Below are 15692 nucleotides of genomic sequence, written 5' to 3'. Positions count from 1 at the left end.
TTAAGGAAAAGGAAATAGGAAATAATTCTCAGTGTGTTTTCAGTATTGATAAGAATCCACAAAAAATATGTTGTGTATGACATCTTGCTCTCTTTCCTGAGAGTATGTCAAGAGAAACATAGTAAAAAATAAGATACAGATAAAAAGATACAAAAGAACATGGACAGAGGCAAATATAGTAGATAATTTGTGTGGTCCCCCCCCCACCACGGTGAGGAAAATTCAACCCCTCTTTTTTCTCCCTGGTTTAAAAAAAAAAAAATTGTGGTGCTTTTAAAAAGCATGAGACTTTTGATTAACAGAGTTTCTGACATTAATCCAGACCCCGAATTTCTAATATCTGACAGAATAAAACAAAATAAGGTTAACCTTTTCAAAGTTTTTGAAAAGGCTGTCATGTTTCTTTAGGACTTGAATGTTACAAAAAATTGTACAGTTGATTTTTATTTTAATGTCTTGATCTTGGACTTTCCAACCTCCAGAACTGTGAGAAATAAATTTCTATTGTTTATAAGCCATCCAGTTTGGGGTCTTTTGTTACAGCAGTTCAAATGGACTAAGAAATTTGATTAGGGCTCCACTCTTAAAACCTATTATTACCTTAATTATTTCCTTAAAGGTCTTCTCTACAAATATAGTCACTTTAGGGATTAGGGCTTCATTTTATGAATTTGGAGAGCACACGATTCGGTCCGTAACTGTGACTAATACATATATTAGTGTGTGTGTGTATATATATATATATATATAAAATATTTCTTTACTTTAGCATTCTATTTTTCCTTTTCTTTCAGGTTGAATAAATGGAAATATTGCTGGTTTTATACTCTCTATTGTAAGCATATTGCCCTTACTCTGAACTAAATTTTTATAAAGCACTGTATACAGATGTATATGTATGTATATCTATCATTCATTCATTCATTCATTCCATTCTCTGTCCTCAGTCTTATTTCTATCCATGTAGTTTGTAGTTGTTTGTTCCTGAAAAAAACATTTTGTGGGTTTTTTGTGTGTGTTTTCTGAGCATCTATTTGCAGTTTATGTAAGTAGTATGTTATACACCTCATTCTGCTTCTTAATATTTTTGTTAATTCAACATTGTATTTTTAGGTTCCACCCATGATTCTCAATGATGGTGTTCTACCTCCTAGAAACTCTAGGGAAAACCTGTGACTATCCTAGTAGACAGGACTGTGGTGGCTTTTAGCAGATAGTGTTCAGGGACGACAGATGCCATATAATGTGAGGACAATGCATAGAAACTGGATCCTGTACTACTTTTGAATGTCCCATGCTTATAATTATCTGAGGTAGAAAATAATGGAGTTTTTATAAAAGCTTGAAATAGTTTAAGCAGTTTTAATATAAATGGATTTTTTTTTTTCTGGAATGCTACTACCACACAAATCAAAGGAAGTCTGTAATTATGTTGATTAGAATTTACTAAGATTTGGTCACAATTTTGTAAAATTCTCTCATGTCCGTGCTGGCCATGGTGTTTAAGTTACCAATGCAACCAGCCTATCAGTATGTATTTATATCTATCAACTTCACGGTAATTGCAAGCATCTGACTACTTTGTTATGTCTTCTCTTGGTATCGTGCATAAGCATTTTCATATTGAAATACATATTATTTTATCATAATTAATTTCCTGTTATTTCTTCTTTATTTTGCAACTTAGGCATAATATATATATTTTCACTGAGTGTAGATGGGTTCCTTTCCTCCCTCTCTCCCTCCCTCCCTTCCTTCCCTCCTTCTTGTCTGCCTGCCTGAAGTGTTATAAACATTTGTTATAAAAAGAGGTATTGGGCCTGATAGGATTGTGAATGCTTTATTTAATATGTTATTTTTAACTGCTGCATAGTACTCCAAGGTGTGTATCAACCACATTTGTCTCTCGGTTCTCAAATGATGGACACTTAGCTTCTCTCTAACTCTCTAGAGACCCAATCCATGCTGAGTTGGAACATTTTGCTAATGTTCCCCTGTGTATGTGTGAATTATATATATACAATATGACTTTGAAGTTCTAAAAATAGCCTAGTGACATGTGAATTTCCCTGGAATATTTATAGAACTGCAAAATGATACGGTATATGTATAGCTCATTTGCTTAGGTACTGCCAGACTATTCTCCAGAAAGTCTACACTAGTCTGTACTCTAGGAACAGTACTATATCTTTATATTAGCACTGACTTGGCCCTTATCCAGCCTTCACTTTTTACTAGGCCAATATGCCAATGTCATATCTTGATACTGTTTAAATATCTTGCTGCTGTTTATTTATCATTTAAACATTTTCAAATTTAAATTCAATTAATTAACATATAATGTATTACTAGTTTCCGGGGTACAGGTCTGTGATTCATCAGTCTTACATAATATCTTGTGCTCATTATATCACATGCCCTCCTTAATGTCCATCACCCATTAATCTCATCCTTCCACCCCCGTCCCATCCAGCAACCCTCAGTTTGTTTCCTATGATTAAGAGTCTCTTATGGTTTGTCTCCTTCTCTGGTTTCATCTTGTTTTACTTATTCCTCTTTTCCCCAATGATTCTCTGTTCTGTTCCTTAGATTCCATGGATCAGTAAGGTCATAGGATAATTACCTTAGTCTGATTGACTTATTTTGCTTAGCATAATACTGTCTAGTTCCATCCACATCATTGAAAATGGCAAGATTTCATTTTTTTAAAGATTTTATTTATTTATTTGACAGAGATTACAAGTAGGCAGAAAGGCAGGCAGAGAGGGAGGGGGAAGCAAGCTCCCCACTGAGCAGAGATTCCAATGCGGAGCTCGATCCCAGGACCCTGAGATCATGACCTGAACTGAAGGCAGAGGCTTAACCCACTGAGCCACCCAGGGGCCCCAAGATTTCATATTTTGATGGCTGACTAATAGTCATATATAGATAGATAGATAGATAGATATCTCTCTTTATATATCTATCCCATCTTTAGCCATTCATCTGTTGATGAATATCTGGGCTCTTTCCATAGTTTGGCTATTGTGGACATTGCTGCTATAAACACTGGGGTGCACGTGTTCCTTTGGACCACTACATTTGTAGCTTTGCGGTAAATACCAGTAGTGCGATTGCTGGGTCATAGGGTAGCTCTATTTTCAACTTTTTGAGAAACCTCCACACTATTTTTCAAATTGGCTGTACCAGCTGACATTCCCACCAACAGTGTAGGAGGGTTCTCCTTTCTCCACATCTTTGCCAACATCTGTCGTTTCCTGACTGGTTAATTTTAGCCATTCTGACTGGTGTGAGGTGGTATCTCACTGTGGTTTTGATTTGTAGTTCCATGATGCCGAGTGATGGGGTGCACTTTTTCATGTGTTTGTTGGTCATTTGGATATCTTCTTTGGAGAAATATCTGTTCATGTTTTCTGCCCATTTCTTGATTGGATTATTTGTTCTTTGGGTGTGGAGTTTGGTAAGTTCTTTATAGATTTTGGATACTAGCCCTTTATCTGATATGTCTTTTGCAAATATCTTCTCCCATTCTGTCAGTTGTCTTTTGGTTTTCTTGACTGTTTCCTTTGCTGTGCAAAAGCTTTTTATCTTGATGAAGTCCCAACAGTTCATTTTTGCCTTTGTTTCCCTTGCCTTTTGGAGATGTATCTAGCAAGAATTTGCTGCGGCCAAGGTTGAAGAGGTTGCTCCCTGTGTTTTGCTCTAGGGTTTTGATGGATTCCTGTCTCACATTTAGGTCTTTCATCCATTCTGAGTCTATTTTTGTGTATGGTGATAGGAAATGGTCTCTTCTTGCTGTTTAAATGTACATTCCTGGTGTGTATGTCTGTGTGTGTGTTTCTTTTTTTTTTTTAAAGATTTTATTTATTTGACAGACAGAGACCACAAGTAGGCAGAGAGGCAGGCAGAGAGAGGAGGAAGCAGGCTCCCCACTGAGCAGAGAGCCTGATGCGGGGCTCGATCCCAAGACCCTGAGATCATGACCTGAGCCAAAGGCAGGGGCTTTAACCCACTGAGCCACCGAGGCGCCCCTGTGTGTGTGTTTCTAATGAGTTTGAACATCTCTGCATATGCTGATGGTCCTTGGAATTACCTTTTCTATAAATTACCTGGACATATTTTTGTCTGTTGTTTTATATCAGGATTTCTCTTTTTTAATTGCAAATTTGTCAGAGTTTTCTTTATAGCTATTAAACCCTTGTTAGTTTTAAACATTACAAATATCTTCTTCCACTTGTAATATGTTAACTCTGTCTATAAAGTCCCTCAGAAAAATTAATTTTTTATGTAGTTAATTTTTCCCAGATGGTTTGTGTTTAAGAAGTTTTCCTTAACTCCTATGTCATGAAGATACTTTATTTTATTTTATTAATTTATAGACTTATTTTTCATAACTAGGATTTTATTTAATCTGACTTTAACCTTTGTATGTAGAGTTAGTTAAGGATCCTTTTATTTTTCACCATCTAAGCAGTTGTTTTTCCCAGGGTCTCCACTAAATATTCTTATATTCGACTTTGACATATGGTGCTAAATTGGTCACTTATTTAAGGTCCATTTATACATAGATTTGTTTCTGAGCACTCAGTTCTATAGTGTGTTATTTTTTTCTGATTATACTATAACTATCTGCTCTATTTTGGGCTTTTTAATGATTTAAGCTTTTGGAAATGTATACCCTCAGTCTTTTCTTTTTTTGTGTGGTTAACTTAGGCATTCATTAACCTATATTGTTCCATATAATTTTTGAAGTTAATTTTGGTCTTCAAATTATTAAACTGAATTTTTTATTGAAATTGTATTAAATGTTTTAATTCAATTGTAAAGAATTGATATAATATTACTCTGGTCATGAACATGTAATTCTTTCTAATTCTCAAATCATCTCCTATGTCCTCTTTTTAAAAATAATTTTACATTTTCTTCATAGAGTTTTTGTGCATTCTGAATTATTTTATTTGAATTATGCTTTATAATTATTTTTGGTATTGTATAGGGTATTTCATTTTTATTAGGTTTTCTAACTCATTATTACTGGTGAAGCTAATAGTGCCAATTTTGTATCTAGAAAATTACCTCTACTATCTTATTCTAAAAGTATTGCCATTGGTCTTATTGTGTGTTTTTATTTTATTTTATTTTATTTTTTAAGTCGGTGATTGTATCTTCTGCAAATTATGAAAGTTTATTTCAACCCTTTCAATTGCTACATTTGTGTTTGGCACCCAGTAAACACTTCAAATTTTAGATATTTTACTGTTTAGTTTCTTCTTTTGTTTCTCTGGAGCTGTCTACTTTCTGATGTTGGCACTTCTGGTCTTACCTGCCATATCTCTCAGCTTTTCTCTCATACAGTATTCTTCCCTGCTCCTTCTTCAGGGAGTTCTTGAATCTTAATTTTCCAATTCTCTGCTTAATTCCTCAGTAGCATGTATCTTGTTTTTTCTTCAATTGATTCTGTTTATTTCCAAGACAGTATTTTTCACACTTAATGTAATCTATCTTAACTTGGAATTTTGGGAGGATATTTCCTCTTGGTTTCAAGTTGCTCTTATATTTTTGTCTCCTTAAAGATATTTATCAAACTTATTTTAAATTCTTGATTTCTCTGTTCTCACTTCCTCAGATGGCAAAAATTGTTCAGCTTTTGTTTTGTTTTGTTTTTCTTTGTTTTCGTCTTTATTGTAGTAATTGTACTTTTTTTGGTTTCTGTTTTATTTATTTTTTTTGCCTGTGAAGTCATGTTATTCAAGAAGGCATCGGTTGCTGTTTGGTAATTAGTAAGGGAAAGGGCCAAAAGTCAGGCCCTAATCTGTGTCTGCCCTCGTGACTTTAATGAGATTAAAGTGGATGGCACCCAGAGTAGAATGCAAAGAACAACTGTTTTTCATTCCTTGTTCTTGATATCTTATACAGCTAATCTTTGTGCTTCCTGATTTATCACCTTGGACAATCTCTGGTCCAGGTCATTACATCCAACTTTAGTGGTGAAAGGGAAGATACTCGTTGTCTAAATAAAATGTGTACATAGAAAAGAGCAGAACCAGTAATCAAAATGAGGAATCCATTCTGTGTGAAAGATAATAAAATAGATGCCACGCAAGAAAGAATTAGTGAGCTGGAATATCAGATTGAATAGTTATTTCAGAAGGCACCAAGAAACAATAATGTAATGTTTTAAAAATTAGTTTTAACCTCCCCCCCAAAACATGGAGGATAGTAATAGAAGTGTATGGGATATAGCATGGCTAAAGCATTTAGCTCACGAGTGGTAAGTCAAGCGTATCTAAACATATCTCAGAATATACTTTAATTTATATGAAATCATAAAACTGCATTTCTTGGGCATGGGTGGTTCAGGTGGTTAAGCATCTGACTCTTGATTTCAGCTCAGGTCATGATCTCAGGGTGCTGAGATCAATTGCCACCTTAGGCTCTGTCCTGGGTGTGGAGCTTGCTTGTGATTCTTTCTCTCTCTCTCTCTCTCTCTCTCTCTCCCTCTGCCCCTCCCCCCTCAAACTAAACAAAATGAAACAAAACTGCATCTCTTTGTGAAAAATAAATGAACAAGGAAAGAAGACAATTCCTAAGGTCATTGATAAACATAAAATAAAAGTCAAGAGGCCGAAGAAGCTGATGCCTTTTAGCTAGAAAATTTAAGTTTGAAGAATGATGTATCAAATGTCACTTCATTTGGACAAGATTCATAAAACTGTTTCAGAGAGGGTTCGTTTCCTTGCAAAAGATGTCAAGATAGAACTTTCAGTGATATTTACAATGTGGTTACTTTCCATGTGAGGCTACACTTAAATTGAAAAGAAACTCATGAGTTTCTACAAATAATTCCAGGTGACAACAAGATGCTGACTATACCTGCACTGCCATTGAACTTCAGTGTAATTTGGTTTGAAAATTTTAAATGCTTTTGAGTAGACAATTTAAACCATAAAGAGCAGATGTGTTGCCAAGGTAGCATTTCCTCCCCAGCTGAGGAAGCTATAAAGAAAGGATATTGGTCAGAAAGTATTTACACTGAAAAACAACTGCATATTAAAATTAAATGCTTTTGGGACGCCTGGGTGGCTCAGTTGGTTAAGCGGCTGCCTTCGGCTCAGGTCATGATCCCAGCGTCCTGGGATCGAGTCCCACATCGGGCTCCTTGCTCGTCGGGGGGCCTGCTTCTCCCTCTGCCTCTGCCTGCCATTCTGTCTGCCTGTGCTCGCTCTCTCTCCCTCTCTCTCTCTGACAAATAAATAAATAAAATCTTAAAAAAAAAAAAAATTAAATGCTTTTGTAAATGTCATATGTCAAAGGAGAACGGTGAATCCTAGTTTCATGGTACTAAAGACAGACAGATTAATCTTTGGGAAGATGTTGTAAGCTGTGCTGTGAGACATTGGGCATTTAAGATTGAGAATACTCTCTTTCCTGCATTTGGCAGTTCAATTAAAAAAAGTGGCGGCCATGATAGAACTTTTTGTTACCGGTTTCATCTGTGTTCCTTGAAATAGAAATATATACTCTCCCGGCAGGCAACTCGTCTCACAGTGAATTACTCCTGGGCAAGAAGGATCACCTCTATGATCAATAATTATCTGTTGGTTTTTCGTTCTGTACCCTGATTACCTGTGCCCTAATAACCAAAATTTCTGAAATGCAACTGAAGCAAGATATAACTAAAGGGAAGGAGGAAATAAGGATGAAAGATGCAGGAAGAAATAAAGCAAAGTTAGTTGATAACCCAGAGTCAGGAAAAATAAATAAATAACAAAAGAAAGAAAGAAAGAAGGAAAGGAGGGAGGGAAGAAGAAAAGAAAACTGGGAAGTATTAAAATCTCCCTGATAAAATGATGAATTTAGCATTTGCAAGAGAGTGGTTGAAATGGAAATTTGTAGACTGCCTTCACAGTATACATCAGTTTTCACAGTATAATGAAGCTGGAGAGCTTTGTTTTTGTCTCAGGAAGTCGAAGAATGAATCTCATAGGCAAGGGAGAGTGAGTAAAGAGATAGAAGTTTATTAGGTGAAGATACAGAAAAAGCTTTCCGCAAGTGAGAGGGGTCCTGACAGGGTTGCCAATGAGCACCTTGGGCAGGGTGGTCCTAGGGCAGGGTGGTCTAGGACAGAGTGGTGCTAGGCCTGGGTGGTCCTAGGGCAGGCTGGTCCTGTTTGTTCCCTTAGCTCTGGTTTTCCCACACCTCCACATTTTGGGGACTTCTGTGAGCCTGATCACACAGCTCCCTATTTATCTCTCCTTACCAACCCCCCACCCCTGCCACCGTGTCTTACTCAACCATGACTTTTCTGAAGGAATTCACACTTTGCCGTTTTACTGAATTTGGTTTGGATAAGGTTAACTTGGATGCCCAGTTCTAAGGGTAGTGTCTGATTGGCTTAAACTAAAAATATCCCATTCTCCATGGAACTAAGTAATTAATTCCAGGATGGGCAGATGATCCAGTCTGAGCCAGTACTTACACATTCTTTGAAGTCTCTAAAAAAGAAAAACTCTTTCAACCTTCTCCTGCAGTGGTAATATGAAGACTTGAATTCTCTCTGCAGCCATCTTGGGACCACTAGGAAAAGCTTAAAGCTAACAGAAGCCATCAGTGGAAGCTGGGGTTAGAGATACCTCAGGGGAAGATGAACCAAGGCATGGATTAAGTGACATTCCAACATTGAACCAAAGCACAAGAGAAGACAGAACTGTACAGGGACTGCTCAGTTGCTGGGGCAGTTACATGCTTGATTTTGTCTAGGTCAGTTTGAATTGGATTTTCCATTTTTTGCTTTTGGGACAGAATTCTGATGAAATTTCCCATAATTCTCAAGTGTTTTCTCTCCTTGGAGCCAAGTGGAAATAACTGACGTAACTAAAGCACAAAATAGTTGTTATATCCTTGGGTTCAGAATCCATGGAAATCCCTGGAACATGCATTGGTGACCTCCCATGAGCAAGGCACTAGATAGGATATAAAAATGAACAAGACAAAGTCTGACATGCAGAGCATAAAAATGAGCAGGGGACCAGAATAGATGATATAGACTTAGCAATGAGGTAGATATTTTATTTTTACCATTTATAAATGAGAAAATTGAGGCACAGAATTTAAGTAATTGCCTCAGCATGTACACTAAAATACAGTGGATGGCTGATTTCAGTCTTCTGTGGCCATCTCAAGTGACCTCAAGGAAATATCAAAAACAGGAAGAACTGGAAAACCAGTTAAGCAGAGGCATGCAGGCAATATTTTGAACAATCAGAAAGGATAGAAACATAATGTATAAAGATAGCCTAAAGGTCTTTCACCTATGTGGAAATCAGCAAATCTTAATTTTAACAGCCAAACAAATTACACCTTGCAATACACAAGTGTTTGGGCCACTGCTTGTAAGCATGTATACCCCCTTTCCCTTTTTGTATATATAATCCCCTGTTGTTAACAAGCTTCCAAGCGGTTCTTCAGAGCAATCTGAAAGACTGTTTTCTGGGCTCTAGTCTTCAGCATGACAGCAAATAAAGCTAACTAATCTGCTTTGAGGTCGGCTTTCTTTCAGTCTACCAAGAGGTGACAGAACTCATGAGGGATGGAGCTGTGAACCAAGGCACTTTGATGTATACAGATTGCCAGCCACCAAATAGTAGTGAATATTATGTGCTGTCTATATTAAAATCATACATCCACATATTCCATCTGTTTATTGATGTATCTATTAGTAATAAAAACAGCATAACTGTTGTTAGAAAGATTTTGACCGGTTTTTGTCTCTGGTTCCTAAAAGGGGAACTAAATCCTTGGGATAGGCGTTCTTTGTTCTTCATAGTGGACCCTGATAGTTATAATAATGAGGTGGTTCACAGGGGCCCCTAGTTGGTTTACGCTAACAAGATGATTTAAGATAGGGCAAGCTACTCAAGAAGGACCAACCATGTGATTTAAGGGCTGGAACATTGAGCCACAGGTTATCAGCCAAAGCCCTTGATCTCCAGGAATGTGAGAGGCTGCAGTTTGAGTTCAACCAGGTGGCCAATGATTTAACCAATCATGCCTAAGTTCTTGAAACTGCAATAAAAATTCTGGAAATTCTGTGGAGTTTCTATTCTGTGACTAAAGTGATATGCTGGTAGGGTGATTGCACCCTGATTCCACAAGGAGAGGATACAGTTCCTTCCCAGACCTTACCCTTTGTGCAGATGCATTGACTGGTGCTCCCAATTTGTATCTTTCATAGTAAAACCTAATCATGCGTACAGTACTTTTGTGAGTTCTGTGAGTCATTCTAGCAAATTACTGAACCTCAGGGGGGCTTATGGGAACTTCCAAATTTGTAAGTATTCAGTCAGAAGTGTGGGAGGCCCCTGGTGATCCTTTAAGCATGGCTGGCATCTGAGGTAAGATCAATCTTTGGCGAGATCATGCCTTTAATTTGTGGGGTCTTTGCTAACTTTAGGTAGTTATGACACAAATGAATTACAGTACTTTGACTTAGTTTTTGACTAAGTTGAAATGGTTGAAATGGAATAATAACATAACACCATGATGAAATTTCAGGACCTTTACAAATACTCAGAAAATAGTGTACCTGAAACAGAATTTTAATACATTAGTATATAATGAAGAAAAAGTTCCCTTAATTTTTTCTTCAATAAGGCATAGTTGGAATTCCAGAGGACACTTAGCGAATGCCTGGAAGCTTTGAGAGATAATTTGATGAAAGACTTGTGAAGAGGCATCTATTTCAACAGCTTCTAAGTTGGAATGACTGTTGCTCACAGTTCATAGTTGGAGGAAGAGAGACAAACAAGAGAATGACAGTGTCACCTGAAGGCAGCCGGATGTGAATTCCCTTTTGCACCTCATTCTGTAACAGGGACAGAGGGCGTTCAAGGTATTTCACTTGCCGTCAAAGTCAGCGGAGGTAGGTGGGGTGGGAAAGGAGAGAGGGAGGTTCAAGTGACTGTGTGACTCCAGTCTATGTGGAGAGATCCAGGACTCAACTTCTGGTGATTTAATTCTAAACGCTGTGTTTTTTTCTGTCATAACATACTGGTATAGGAATGAAGAAGGGTTTGTGCTCAAGTCGTAAACAAGGAACATGTATTTACAGGTTCATAATTTATGATCATTTATTCTGTAGTTACTGAAAGAGTACTTGCTCACTTCTCCAATCAGTAAGACCCCACACACGATCTTATTCCCCATGAGAGAGAGAGACTACCAGAAAACCACTAGCATTACCAGCAAGTACTGAGTGCTGCTTTGATACCAGACCTCAAGATTTGATAGTGTTTGGTGCTGTTATAATACTTCTTCTGGTAAACTTCTATTACACTGAAGCCATCATAGACTTGGGTACTGAGATTAAGGGAGAGATAAGGATGATTGTAAAGAAGTTACCAATGAATCACGAGTCTAAATAAATTGAAAAAGGCAGTGAGGACAGGAGGTGGCTGTGATTAGTGGGAACATGAAGGGATCAAGAGACTAGAGAAATACAAAGGTAGAAGAACTGATTTTATGGGACACATGGGCAGAGTGCCAGGAAATGTGGGACAGAGGCCAAGATATTTTTCTAGTGGCCCCTTAAGTCTTCTGAGGTCAGAGGGCCCAGAGGCCCGACCACCCTAGTTGGTTGCATTTAGGAGAAAAAAATTATAACTCCAAGTCACAACACGGATAGGCCCAAAAGAAACACTAAAACTCAGTTTATTTTCAATATCTTTCATACTTGAAAGGCAAACTTCTTAATTCTAGGACTGTTTTTTTCACAACTGTGAAGTTACTGGCAGTGTTAGATTTTTATGTAAAATTATTTTGGAGCTTTTAAAACAGTGCCCCCCTGAGGCCTTCCTGAAATCAGGCGCTGAACAATTCACTTCATTCTACCTGCTGCTGCGGGAGACAAGGAAGTCAGTTCAATGACTTATCAATGAAATATGAAAACACTCTTTTTTTCTCAAAGTCGACCCTGTCATCCCAGCTCCATGGATCTCAGCCAGTGGCATACCATGCACATTCCTCAGAGGAATTAGGAAGCCAGTAGAATATATTCTTCAGAGTAATTATGAAGCCAGTGTCATTCATTTATGTTACAAACACATAAATAATGTTCATTTACAGTATGTTGCATAGTTTTGAAGACTCTACAAATGTTGAATTATTTAATCCTAGTTGTTAGTACCACTTCTTTGTAGCTTTGCTTTTTTATTATATCCGTTCAAATAAGGAAACTGAGCTACAGAAGGAAAAGTAACTTGCTCAAGGTTATAGCTAGTACCTGGCATGATTTGAGCCTAGACCATCTGGTTCCAAAACCGTGCCTTAACCACTCCACTTCTGTCTCTCCATGGTCCTTAAGGACCTTAGGTTTCTGAGAACCAGAGAGTCGGAGGAGGCAGTCAAGGTGATAAGAACAGAATGAACAATGACTTGGAGAGGAACAGAAGAACTTCCTGGAAAAATGCAGTGTGCTCAGGCTGATTTAGTGACTTATTTGAAAGTGGTATAAAATAAGACTGGTAATTAAAAATAGTTGTATGGTAGTAATGACCTCAGTTGCCAGAATAAACATACAAAGCAAATATTTTGGATGAAGGTAATATATTTCTGCGTATTGGCAACATCCTTCCTGAATCTCAGTTGGCCTCAAGCCCTTTGGTAAAATAGAATTCTCTTTTTCAGGGAGTCGGTTGAGGTTCACCAAGACCAATCTAGGTTCAGTGGTTCAATAAATGGCCTCACAGGACTCAGTGTAATTATACCCGCAGCGACACTTTGTTACCATGAAGAGGATACAAAGCAAAATTATCAAAGGGAAAAGGGGCATGAGACATAAGTATGGAGGAAACCAAGCACCAGATTTCTGGAGTCCCCTACCTGAGGAGTCACAAAGGGCACATATAGTTTCTCCAGCATTGGATTGTGACAACATATATGAAGGTGTTTTTTTGTTTGTTTGTTTGTTTGTTTTTGTTTTTTGTTTTTTGCTTTTACCAGGGAAGCTAATCAGATGCTCAGCATCCAAGGTTTAAATTGGGGACTGGTCACACGGGCACATTCTGCCTCACATGTATCTAAATTCTAGAATCCCAGAGGGAAAGCAGGTGTTCAGCATAAACCACATTATTTACACAAACAATGAGCCACTCTTATCATTTAAAGAAAGCTTTATATCGGTGTAGGAAACTCTATCAGCCGAGTCCCCAGGTGCAAGCCAAGCGTAACCTTGCAAGTGAGATTTTCTAAGGACAGGTGGTCTCAGGCTTGTTATGGTAACTCTTTTCTGCACAGAGGGTCTCCAGAAGAATGTTCTTTATAAGTAAAGAATATTGCCTTTTATTCTAAGTCTGAGATCCCAAGTGAAAGAGGCACCTATATTTTTAAAATAAGTCCATTTATTTGATGTATGCTTGTGAAATTATAGAGATGCTGGGTCACAAAGCTGGCCTACATGTAGACTAAGACCTCAAGTGGAAAAGAACCAATATCTGTAAAACAACCTTACATTTAAAAGTATAATGCAGGGGCACCTGGGTGACCCAGTGGGTTAAAGCCTCTGTCTTCGGCTCAGGTCATGATCCCAGGGTCTTGGGATCGAGCCCCACATCTGGCTCTCTGCTCTGCAGGGAGCCTGCTTCCTCCTCTCTCTCTCTGCCTTCCTGTGATCTCTCTCTGTCAAATAAATAAATAAAATCTTTAAAAAAATAAAATAAAAGTATAATGCAAGACATTCTTGCAAGTGTTGCAAAAGAGGGTGGCTCAACAGACACTTGAAACAGTGCTCCACATCACTCAGCATCAGGGAAATACAAATCAAAACCACAATGAGATACCACCTCACACCAGTCAGAATGGCTAAAATTAACAAGTCAGGAAACAGGTGTTGGTGAGGATGCAGAGAAAGGGGAGCACTCCTACACTGTTGGTGGGAATGCAGGCTGGTGCAGCCACTCTGGAAAACAGTATGGAGATTCCTCAAAAAGTTGAAAATAGACCTACCCTATGACCCAGCAATCACACTACTGGGTATTTACCCTAAAGATAAAAATGTACTGATCCGAAGGGGCACATTTACCCCAATGTTTATAGTAGCAATGTCCGCAATAGCCAAACTATGGAAAGAGCCTAGATGTCCATCAGCAGATGAATGGATAAAGAAGATGTGGCATATATATACAATTGAATATTGTTCAGCCATCAAAATGTGAAATCTTGTCATTTGTAAGGATGCAGATGGAACTAGAGGGTATGATGCAGTCAGAGGAAGACAATTATCATATGATCTTGCTGATATGTGGAATTTGAGAAACAAGGCAGAGGATCATAGGGGAAGAGAGGAAAAAATGAAACAGGACGAAACCAGAGAGGAAGACAAACTATAAGAGACTCTTAATCTCAGGAACCCAACTGAGGGTCGCTGGAGTGGAAGGGGGTGGGAGGGATGGGGTGGCTCGGTGATGGACACTGGGGAAGGTATATGCTATGGTGAGCTCTGTGAATTGAGTAAGACTGATGAATCACAGACCTGTACCTCTGAAACAAATAATACATTATATGTTAATAAAATATACATATATTTCATATATATATGAAAGATGGTAGCTCAAGTGAATTGGGTAAACATTAGCCTATCCCCATCTTAAATGTTTATGGAGTGCTAGTAGCAGTACAGAGCTTGATGAGACCTGGATGTTCTTTTTTATCCTTTGGACAACACACAAATCTCCCTGTAGAGGCCTGGAGAAAGGGGGGAACCACCTGGAGAAAGGGAGAGACCACCCAGAAGTGGTTGTGATACTGGGGGTCATGGATTTAATTTAGACAAAACAAAGATAAGTAATGTTTCTGAAAGCCTGAATTTTCTGATGGCAAATTGAAGGAAATATCAGAGATATTATAGAAAAAGAATTGCCTTTGAAATAGACTAAAACTGAAAGATGGAAAAAATATGCTGGTAATATTTTTAATGAATATGGATGACTACATGATACTGTAAATTTATAATATAAATGTATACTAAATTGGTATGATGGGATTCAGTGTTGTCTGTTTCTTGTGTTTAGTAAGAATTACTAATTAAATGCAGTTTCAGGCATTTCATAGTATTCCAAGGAGATTGGATTGAAAAGAAAAATTTTATACCTGAAAAGCCAAACACCAATAAACATACAAATAAACACTAAAAATCAGAACCTTATCATACAGACTTAAAAATAACCTTCCCAAAGCTTTCAATGTTTTGTTTGTAATTCACTTTGAAGTTGTTGGTAATGTTTGCTAAACTTTGTTGCAGAATCATTCTAGCCCTTTTAAAACATGTTGCATTTTTTAATACAGAAGATGCAGTCCGTGTCATGCTACATTTTTCATTTACTAGTATTTAGAAAAACTAGATAGTGGTATACTTAATACAATATGAAAACTGCTGATTTTGTGGTTAAATCTGATTTTGTTGTTTAAATATTTCTGATACTTCCTACTTTCTGGAATCTTAATAGTTATAGCAATTATGTTACAAAATGAAAAAAAATTACTATTATCTTCTGAGTGAAATAAAATAAGTGAATAAATAGTAAACAACTTACATTTGAATAGCAGTTGTAAAATCTGATTTGCCTGCATTTTTCTGTATCTAGACCTTAGAAAATTACTCATAAAGTGACTAATATTTTTCAGGCAATATCTTCTTT

Source organism: Enhydra lutris, unplaced genomic scaffold (assembly GCF_002288905.1).
Source record: "Enhydra lutris kenyoni isolate GAN:26980312 unplaced genomic scaffold, ASM228890v2 scaffoldscaffold7, whole genome shotgun sequence".
Lineage (NCBI taxonomy): Eukaryota > Metazoa > Chordata > Mammalia > Carnivora > Mustelidae > Enhydra > Enhydra lutris.
This window is presented reverse-complemented; position numbering follows the sequence as displayed.